The sequence below is a fragment of the Periplaneta americana genome, chromosome 3 (assembly GCF_040183065.1).
Source record: "Periplaneta americana isolate PAMFEO1 chromosome 3, P.americana_PAMFEO1_priV1, whole genome shotgun sequence".
Classification (NCBI taxonomy): domain Eukaryota; kingdom Metazoa; phylum Arthropoda; class Insecta; order Blattodea; family Blattidae; genus Periplaneta; species Periplaneta americana.
The window spans coordinates 78567487-78578329 of record NC_091119.1 but is presented as its reverse complement, the minus strand read 5'-3'; positions in this window follow the sequence as shown (position 1 = coordinate 78578329).

The following is a 10843-nucleotide window of genomic DNA, read 5'->3' as shown; positions in this document are numbered from 1 at the left end:
AAGAATAAGGTCTTCAGGGAATTCCTTGAAAAATATACTCAACATACAATCCCGGATGAGTCAACACTTAGGAAGACGTATGCTCCATCCATCTACGATGAGACAATACAGAAGATAAGAGATGAAATTAAAGATAGTTCAATTTGGGTTTCCATTGATGAGACTCCCGACAAAGAAGGTAGACTTGTTGGTAATGTAGTTATCGGTTTGTTAAGTGAACAATATTCTGAACGAATTCTTTTACATTGTGATGTTCTAGAAAAGTGCAATAACAAAACTATAGTTAAACTGTTCAACGAAGCTATGGGTATCCTGTGGCCAAAGGGTATTATGTACGATAATGTGTTATTCTTTATTAGCGATGCTGCCCCTTATATGGTCAAAGCTGGACAAGCATTATCTGTTGTATATCCTAAATTGACTCATTTTACTTGTGTGGCGCATGCATTTCATCGTGTGGCAGAAGTGGTCAGAGACAATTTCCCTAAAGTAGATTTGTTGATTTCATCAGTGAAAAAAGTATTTCTCAAAGCTCCCAGTAGAGTTAACGTGTTGAAAGAAATGTACCCTGAAATTCCATTGCCACCAAAGCCAATTTTAACTAGATGGGGTACATGGCTAGAAGCAGTTGAATATTATGCCGAACATATAGACTCTATTAACAATGTTCTCCTTGCATTGGACTCTGAAGATGCAGTCTCAATTGATACTGCGAAAACAGTTACCTGTGACATAAGTGTGAAGAATGACTTAGCTCACATTCAGCATACATTTTCATGCATCATAAAAACGCTCAAAAGTCTCCAAAATAGGCACCTTTCACTATCTGAAAGTTTTGAAATTATAAATAGTACTGTGGAACAACTGAATCGTGGTAGAGGTAAAGTTGCAGATGCAGTAAGAGCTAAGGTGGACACTGTACTTTCAAAAAACCCTGGATATGAAGAACTACAAAAGGTTGTTGCTGTGATGAGTGGTGAATCAACAGTGAAGATTAACTTGGACTTATCCCCAGCAGACATTGTGAAATTGAATTATGTACCAGTTACTTCTTGTGACGTCGAACGCTCTTTTAGTCAGTATAAATCTATCCTCAGAGACAATAGAAGAAGATTCACTTTTCAGCACTTGAAAGAAATGTTTGTAACCTATTGTTATGGTAACAGACAATAAAAATTGTGTTTTGTTGAAACTACATTGGAAGATAAGGTACGTCCATTATATTTTTTGTTTAGTTTGATTAAAATGTACCAATATTTAACGTACATAGTCATTTTTTTATAATTTTAAGTCCATATTTAATTCCATATTTTGGTAAAAATCCATATTTAATTCCATATTTTGGTAAAAATAACTACATATATATTTACATATTTCATATATTTTTAGTCCATATAAATCCGTTCCCTGATTATAAGTAATGAAAGAAATAAATAAGAGTAAGCGTAATGCACATAATAAATAATGGTAGACATTGCAACTAAAGACACAGATAACCAAACTTACCAAAACAATACAGTAAACAAACATACGGAGAGTAAATGAGTACGTGGTGTGGCAATTTCTATGTTTAGAAATAAACCTAAATAATTGAAACTTTTCAACCAATCACTTAACCATTCATTGGACATCAGAGAAAACAAACGTCGGAACGACTGCTGCTGCTGCTGTTGCTGAATTTCCGATTCGAGATTGATCATGTTTCTGTGATGCAACTGTCATTAGAAAGGCAAATAATGGAGTAAAAAGTTTTATAGGAAAACTGAAGAGGACGCTGTTAGGTAGGAGAACGAGAAAGCCCCTTTATTTGGCGAACTATATCCTTGAGGAGTTAATCAGAAACAGAAGGACAACATATACAAAAAAAAAAAAGAACAAACTGGGAAAGGCAGATCAAGGCGGAAATATGTAACGCAGTAAGTCCCGAAGGTCCTATGTTTTTGGAGAAATTGAAGAGTATATATCCATAGTGGGCCAAGCGCCATATATAAAAAAAAGGAGAAAGCGAGGATTAAGATTAAGTGAATACCACAATTCAATGAAACATACAGCAAGCAATATAAAGTATGCACATTAAAACTGAATGATATGTCAATCTTCATTAAATTATGGTATTCACTTAACTTTAATCCTTGCTTTCTCCGTGTTTAATAAATGGCGCTTGGCCCACTATGGCTCTGAACCCTTCAATTGGTAATTAAGAACTTACAGTAGGAACATGCAGAATTATTTTAGCTTTTGATTGTGAATATTCTAAGTCCAAATAGTCTCCAGGATAAATGAGTTAGCCATTACTCATATAATGAAGAGCACTATCTTGTAGTAGAGGCACTGATAAAGGTAGAGGTGCCTATCGGACGGTAAATGTAGCATACCTAAGCACTTGAGCCGAAATAGGCTCTATGCAACTGTGATTGAATAAGTTGCCTGCCCATTGCCAGGCCCGCTCACCATCCGCCACACCACGCAGTCCTAAAATTCGTAAACCATATATCTGATGTCGGTCTGCCGTCCTTTATGAGTTTATTGACGCATTTCTTCTTAATATCGGCGTTCATGATGTTAAATTTTAACAGTAATTTCTGCGTGATTTTGCATAAACTTTAATATCCAAATTTTCATTAGACACAGACGTTTCTTATGCAAGAAACACAATTAAAAATAATCGTTTGGAAATATTTAAGTTATCCGCAATTTCCTTCTTCTCATTTCATATTTTAAATAAATTACTTAAGTTCTTATAATTTTTTTACTAAAATTATTATACTCCATGCGGATCATTCCCGAATAAATTGACCTGTAGATACTGAATGTGAATAAAATCGAAATAATTGATATGTCCTTCGTGCTGTCCATTGACTACTAATAGTTTAAATAAATTGAATATTAATTGCTACTTTGCGCTGTATTTTACTGAATTTTTACTTTAAACCTCATTATCCAATATTGACTTACACCACTTCCGCTCTGAACGGCTCATATATACTACCTCTTATGTAGTGAACTGGGAAATAACATTCCAATCACATGTTCACTGCATAACAAATTCTCGCTTACACTAACTGCCACCTTAGCAGGAACCTTATCTCCCTTGATAGGAATGGAATGGAATTTAACTGAGGGGGCACGGATGGCCCAGCACTGAGACCTGTTGAGATCTATTGCGCTAACCTTCGATATGGAATGAGTTGCGTGCCACAGATCCCCTACACGCACCGCCCTAACCACATGACTCCCTTAACGACCGGTCCCTACAGCCGACAGAATCCATATACTATTCCTGCTTCGGCAATGTCCCCCAAGGCCCCCCTGTCGGTCCGAGGCGAAACTTCTCCCCCGAGTAGGTCCGCCTCGAGTGTTGGTTGCAGAAGCCATCCAACGTCGCTTAACTAGAGCCAGGACGAGAAGTTATGGCACCAGCGCGAGGGACGCATTTTAGTTCGTTTGCTTGGACTCGCCCTCACACTCAACTGGAGGGGTGTTGGGTTAGTTGGTTACTAGCATTCCGAGTGTTCAGACCGTTCTGCTACTACCGCTATTGCTAATACTGAAAACATTGTCCTTCTGAGCACCCTCATTATGGCATTGTCTAAGGTGTGAAATCATAGAGTAGCTCATAGACAAGGACATGAAATAGCATACAATGTGTGGAAATTCATGTCAGAAGAGGTTGTAAATGGAATACCAATTCCATTCAGAAGCGTATGTGCAAGAGTACTGGCTGCCACTGGTATTTCAAAGCGAACCTTGGCAAGAATTAGGAAAGAAGGGGAAAATATTGAGGCAGGAACAGCAGATTCTTCTCCAGTCCGGAAAAATCACACCCGAAGAAGAAGATTGTTACAGCTGTAGACAGTTTTTATGAGGAAGTCCTAAGAAGGCTCATCTATAATTTCTAGGCTACGCATAAGCAGAGGCCGATTCTGCATTCGCTTCTTCCAAAAATGGATATCAGTGTATGATTATGTGAAGAAAGTAGAAAACAATTACATTGAAAGTGAGCACGTGACGGACAGTATTTTGGAGAACATTTCCATAAACTTAGGGACATCTGATTCCAGCACAGATCAGTCGTCTGATTCGAACGGAGAATAAGAATATATGGATGGAATAGCGGGCGTAATTTCATTAGGTACCTTCGGACTCTTGAGTAGGAAATTGGTGATACTAAGGTAAGACGAATGTTTTTAGAAAGAGATGAAACGGGTATGCCTGCCGCTCTAAGCTTAAGAACCGTAACTCAAAACAACCCCCACTCCTCTACCCTGCTGGCCGGCAATTTAAAACTTCGCGCATGTTGGTGCCATAACATCTCGTCTCAGCTCTACATTCCACGGAGGCTGGGCGAGAGAGTCAGCTGCTTCGAGAGGCCGCCTGTAGAGTGATCTGAAAAACCAGAAACGGGATGATGAGGAAAAGATGATGGGGGAGGAAAGAAAGTGGCGAAAATGAGTGGGGTTCCAATCGCCTGATAAAGTTACCTGGTATTTATATATAGGAGTGAGGAAAAAAAAAACCGGAAAAACCTCACCCAGGCAACTCGTCCTGACCAGGAATCGAACCCAGGACAGCTGGGTTCGGAGTTAGACTCGCTAACCCCTCAGCCACAGCGGTGGACTTCCTTGATAGGAATTTGCTATATCCAATTTTTTGTATTTACGCTGTGTCATTGTGATCTCATTGATCTGAGCCAGCGCACCTAATGCGAAGCACGAAAGTGAAACTCTAGTTCAGTTGTAGGAGTAAGTGCATTTAGCGGTATGAAAATAAAACAGTCGCATTGTGGAAGCTACATTGCACTCATTAACAAGTGAAGTAGTCGATGTTATCCACACATTTATGGCTCTAACACAAATTAGCCGCTCCATATAGGCTACGTATGTTAAATATAAGCAAGCAGTTAATGTGAGTACGATCATATGATAATTCCTAAACATAACAGGTAGGAAACATCTGGTTTCTCTTCCCACACTCGCACACTCGTCCTGTTAATATATGTATATAGGCCTATATATAAGTTATATATATTTTTTGCAGTTCATTAATGGAGTTAATTAGGTGAACGAACAAATGAATGTTTTGGGATAAACTGGCAAGATATATTTTTTCACGTTATGCAGCGTAAATTTGACGTTTTAAGTACGATGTCGTGGTTCCAGTAAGTTAATTAATATGATATGCCACAAAACGACCGTTTTAAGTTGCACATTAAATTGTTCGTAAAACACCGAAATTAGCTCCAGTTGTGTATTGTTTGCTAATTTAGTGCACGTTAGAGATTAAACAAAGCCATGGAGAAAGAACAGTCTGGCCTGCCTATTGAAGGAGGAGGGAGGTTCACATGAACTGAGAAGTAATCTCTAAATATGACATGCGACATTTTGCAGGAAATCTGAACCTACAGTGTTTGATGTAAAACAGAGTAGGCTACATTGCAACAGATTGTTAGTCGGGCGTTGAAGAAAAATGTTTTTACTGGTCTCATTTTAGGAATCTTCATGGAGTTTGTGTCTTGAAAAGAAGATGCGGTGAGAACGTTTGTGTGTAATGAAAAACGGTTAAAGTATATAAAAAAGGAAACAGGGAAAATCTGAACAATAGCTTTTCTGTCCATCTAAAATTACTTTTACCTACAAATTTATTTTATTCGAATATTTAACGGCATTCTGGAGTCTCAAGTTCATCATACTGGAGGGCACACTCAGCAAGAAACTCAGAGTAGAAATATTGGAGACCTGCGTAACTCCTGTACTGTTATATGGGTGCCAGACGTGGTCTCTTACTGCCAAACTTCGTAACAGTCTCCAAATATGCCAAAGAAAGATGCTGAGAAAGATACTAGGCTTATCACTGAGGGACAGAGTTCCAAACGAAGTGCTACAAAAGATGGCAGCAATTAAAGATCCAGCACTGCAAGCCACCAACACCAAATGGAAGTGGGGAGGCCATGTTGCACGACTTAGAGACGAAAGATGGACGCAGAAAGTCACACTATGGGATCCCCGCATTGGCAAGAGATCACCCGGAAGACCAAGACGAAGATGGGCCGACCTCTTCAGTGAACGAGTAGGAAGCCATTGGTCAAGCAGAGCAAGACATAGGGAAGACTGGAGAAACATAAGAAGACAAGTGAACAGCGACTAAAACCAGTGCGACAGAAACAAGCGAACAATACCAAAGTGTGCAGAATGTGAACCAAGTGAACAATTCCACTCTTACGCGGAGTAGCTCACCGCGTGAGACAAATAGAGCTCTCCCTCTATAGGAGGAGGCCTTTGCCCTTAACGGGACATTTTTTTAGGCTAATCATCATTTCATTTCATTTAACGACACTGTAACAACTATTAGATTATTTGGCGTCGATGGAGCTGATTACTTTTACCTACAAATTTATTTTATTCGACTATTTAATGACACTGTAACAACTATTAGATTATTTGGCGTCGATGGAGCTGGTGATAGTGGGATGATATTTGGCGAGTATGAAACGTTTAAATTAGCTCCAGTTGTGTTGTTTTTTTTCTTTTTGGTAATTTAAATGCATGTTAGAGATAAAACAAAGACATGGAGAATAAACATTGTGGCCATACTCTCAAGGCTAAAGATTCACGAGTGATTGTCCACTGAACAATGGGTTGACAAGTCATTTGTAAGTACGACATGTGTCATCTTATGGGGAATCTGAATTTACAGTATATTTTGGTACAACAAAAAGAATATTGCGATGGATGGGTATTCGAGCCGTGGATCCAAATGCGGTTATCTGACATACCTCAGGAACCTCAAATGCTTTGTTCTTTGGAAAAAAAAGTGCGGTGAAGATGATTGTACCGGTATTTAATTTTTTACTAGGTTACTTTACGACGTTTTATCAACATCTTAGGTTATTTAGCGTCTAAATGAGATGAAGGTGATAACGCCGGTAAAATGAGTCCGGATTCCAAAACCGAAAATTACCCAATATTTGCTCATATTGGGTTGAGGGAAAACCCCGCAAAACCGCAACCAAATAACTTGCCCCGGGCGGGAATCGAACCCGGGTCAAATGGTTTCACGGTCAGACAAGCTAACCGTTACTCCACAGGTGTGAACGATTGTCAGTTATCAAACGTGCTGATAAATATTGAGAGTGAAAACGGGAATACTTCTGAAAATCTGCACGATATCTCCTTTTGCCACCTCAAATTCCATTTTGTCACTAAATTCGAACTAACTTAGTAATGGTCACCATGGAAAGTTGGCTAATAGGTTTTTTCGAGTCTGCATTATGTGAAGAATAATTGATTTTTTTGCTATCCCTAATATGTGGGTATCCGATGTCGTCGTAGTGATTTGGTCTTAGGCGCCATGGATTAGCGTTACGGAATGAGCGCTAGTTGGATTCTTAGTGGGGAAAGACATTTTCTCATGAATTTTCAGTCAGTGAATGAAATCGATTTCCACCCAGCATTGTGATGACTTTGGGGAACTACAGTGAGTAGCAAAATTCCTTTCGCAAGTCAGCGCTAACTATTCATATGTTATCCCCGTATTGGTTGGATCATGGTTCACCTCTGCTGAGGCATGTGGATGTGAAGCCAGCAGTCGACCGTTAGTTCTTGGGTCTCCATGGGTTGTAAACATCGAATGTTATAGGTGTCAATCGAGAACAAGATCAAGGAAAATCATTACGCATAACTAATTTCAAAGTATTTTAAAAACCATTGTGTTGTATTCCGTTAAGTAAATGTATAGTCTAGTATCAAATTATTTAATGAGTATGTTTCCGTCAAATGACTTATCAATATTAAAACAGTAACAAATACTTACATCATATAAAATTTGTTAATGTCTCATATAGGCCTATTTGTGCCATGTCGCAAACGTCTGCGCCACTCAACAACAAAAGCAGCTTCTGTAGGTATACATAGTGGTGACTCGGAGTCTGGTATGAAATCCATCGAAGATAGTATAATTTACATTTCCCAGCCCTGGAAATAAGAAGTGTTATGAACAGCCATACAAAACACATTATTGTATGAATTCGGTTCGAAGCCACTCTGGACTACTCGGAAATGAGCGAGCTGATGAGAGCTACGATAGGAGCCCTGTCCAAGTAACCACAAGAATATAGCATATGTTTCCTGTCGTACTTCAAATACAAAGTTTATGTGTTGGGTAATTGGAACGATAGTTAGGTCAATAGTTTAACTGGAAGTACAATAAGAATCCTGTTATGTCTTACTATAATCAACAGAATTAAAAGTAAATTGTTGCACCCAAACTTTATCGTTACTCAATTTATTTGTGCTCATAAGATATTTAAGCCATATTCAATCAAGTCTAATGTCACAGGTCACCCAAATAGTGTAAAGTGTGCATGTGATGAAGAAAACCAGACGGACTCCATCTGCTATTCGACTGACCGCTCTTTGAAAGGAGAAGACGCATTCTCTCCTTTTATCTCAACCACGAGAACATTCAATAGAATAGCCAATCACCACTGCATTTTATTTTGAACACTGCCGCAACTTACAACAAAATTATGTGAACCTTTAACCCCATTCATTCCAAATTGAAGAGTCCACTGCAAGAATGATGGGTGTCACTTTCTTGTCGAAAATGAACCAAGACTGTCAATGCATAGCTTAAGACATATAGAATGTACATAGAGAGTTATATGGCATTAACACTGATAGTCATTGTCCAGTAATGATCGGAAAATCACAGTTAAGCTTTGAGCGCTAAGCATTTAAAACTTTCAATTGCTTCTCCTGCAAAATGTAGATATTCCAAATGACATCCATCATTCTTGCAGTGGACTCTTCAATTATTATTGTCCCCTCTCTCTCCCTCCCCCCCTCTCTCTCTCTCTCCACTCTCTATCTATATATATGTTTATGCATAGATACATACATACATACATACATACATACATACATACATACATACATACATACATACATACATACATACATACACATAATTATAGCATTTATTTGTATATTATATTATATAGGCCTATATTTCTGTGTAATAGTAGGTATTTCTGTGTAATTTGTACATTTATATACAGTACGTATATATTTAGAGTAATATGCCCGCTTTTTTTGCTATATAGCCTACATGTATTTATATACAGTAATATGTCTGTATTTATGTGATATGTAATGTGTTTGTAAGTAAACTTTATTTATTTGTACGATGAAAGAGTAATGGAACGGAGAAAAATTCTCTCCGGCGCCGGGATTTGAACCCGGGTTTTCAGCTCTACGTGCTGATGCTTTATCCACTAAGCCACACCGGATACCACCCCGGCGTCGGACAGAATCATCTCAGATTAAGCTCCAACTCTTGGGTTTCCTGTAGTGGCCGCCCTCTGCACTACGTCATAGATGTCTATGAACGTAGGACCGAAGTCCACACATGTGCTGAGGTGCATTCGTTATGAGTGACTAGTTGGCCGGGATCCGACGGAATAAGCGCCGTCTTAAATCACGAAGTGATTTACGCATATCATATATATTATTTTAATGTACCGAAGTACATATGATATTTCCATGCAGATATTCTGCGTCATCATACGATGAAAGAGTATGGAACGGAGAAAAATTCTCTCCGGCGCCGGGATTTGAACCCGGCATGGCTTAGTGGATGAAGCATCAGCACGTAGAGCTGAAAACCCGGGTTCAAGTCCCGGCGTCAGAGAGAATTTTTCTCCGTTCCATTACTCTTTCATCGTATGATGACGCAGAATATCTGCATGGAAATATCATATGTACTTCGGTACATTAAAATAATATATATGATATGCGTAAATCACTTCGTGATTTAAGACGGCGCTTATTCCGTCGGATCCCGGCCAACTAGTCACTCATAACGAGTGCACCTCAGCACATGTGTGGACTTCGGTCCTACGTTCATAGACATCTATGACGTAGTGCAGAGGGCGGCCACTACAGGGAACCCAAGAGTTGGAGCTTAATCTGAGATGATTCTGTCCGACGCCGGGGTGGTATTCGGTGTGGCTTAGTGGATAAAGCATCAGCACGTAGAGCTGAAAACCCGGGTTCAAATCCCGGCGCCGGAGAGAATTTTTCTCCGTTCCATTACTCTTTCATCGTATGATGACGCAGAATATCTGCATGGAAATATCATATGTACTTCGGTACATTAAAATAATATATATTTATGTATTTGTATTTCATGTGTGTGTATGTATGTATGTATGTATTTTTTTATTTTATTGAGAACATCACCTGCATGCCCCATTGTATGTATGTATGTATGTACTGTATGTATGTATGTATGTATGTATGTATGTATGTATGTATGTATGTATGTATGTATGTATGTATGTATGTATGTATGTATGTATGTGTTTGTATGTATGTGTGTATCTAATGATTATATAATTATAATTCTAATATAATCTTGAACTCTTCTATTCCTTCGTACCTGTCGTCTCGCTTCACTTACCTTTCTTCCCACCACAATCTGAACACACGCTCTCGCCATGAAACAATACTAACAATACCATCCCATCGCACCTCTTCATACTCATCCTCTTTCACAATAGCCCTGCCAAGACTCTGGAACTCGCTACCTGCTAGCATCAGGGACTGTCGAAATAAAATTCAATTCAAACGCAAACTTACTAGGCACTTGGTCAGTAATTGAGACTCGTTCAGACATGGTTTCTTGTAAATAGTTCTTTTAATCTACCACAAAATATCTCAATATCCGGTAATTTCATCACTATAGAATTTTGTTATTGTAGGTTTAATTTGTAATTTAGTAAATACAAAAATATTCTTTGTTCTTAACTTCTATGATAAAATGTCTAGCTTTCATTAATCAGGTA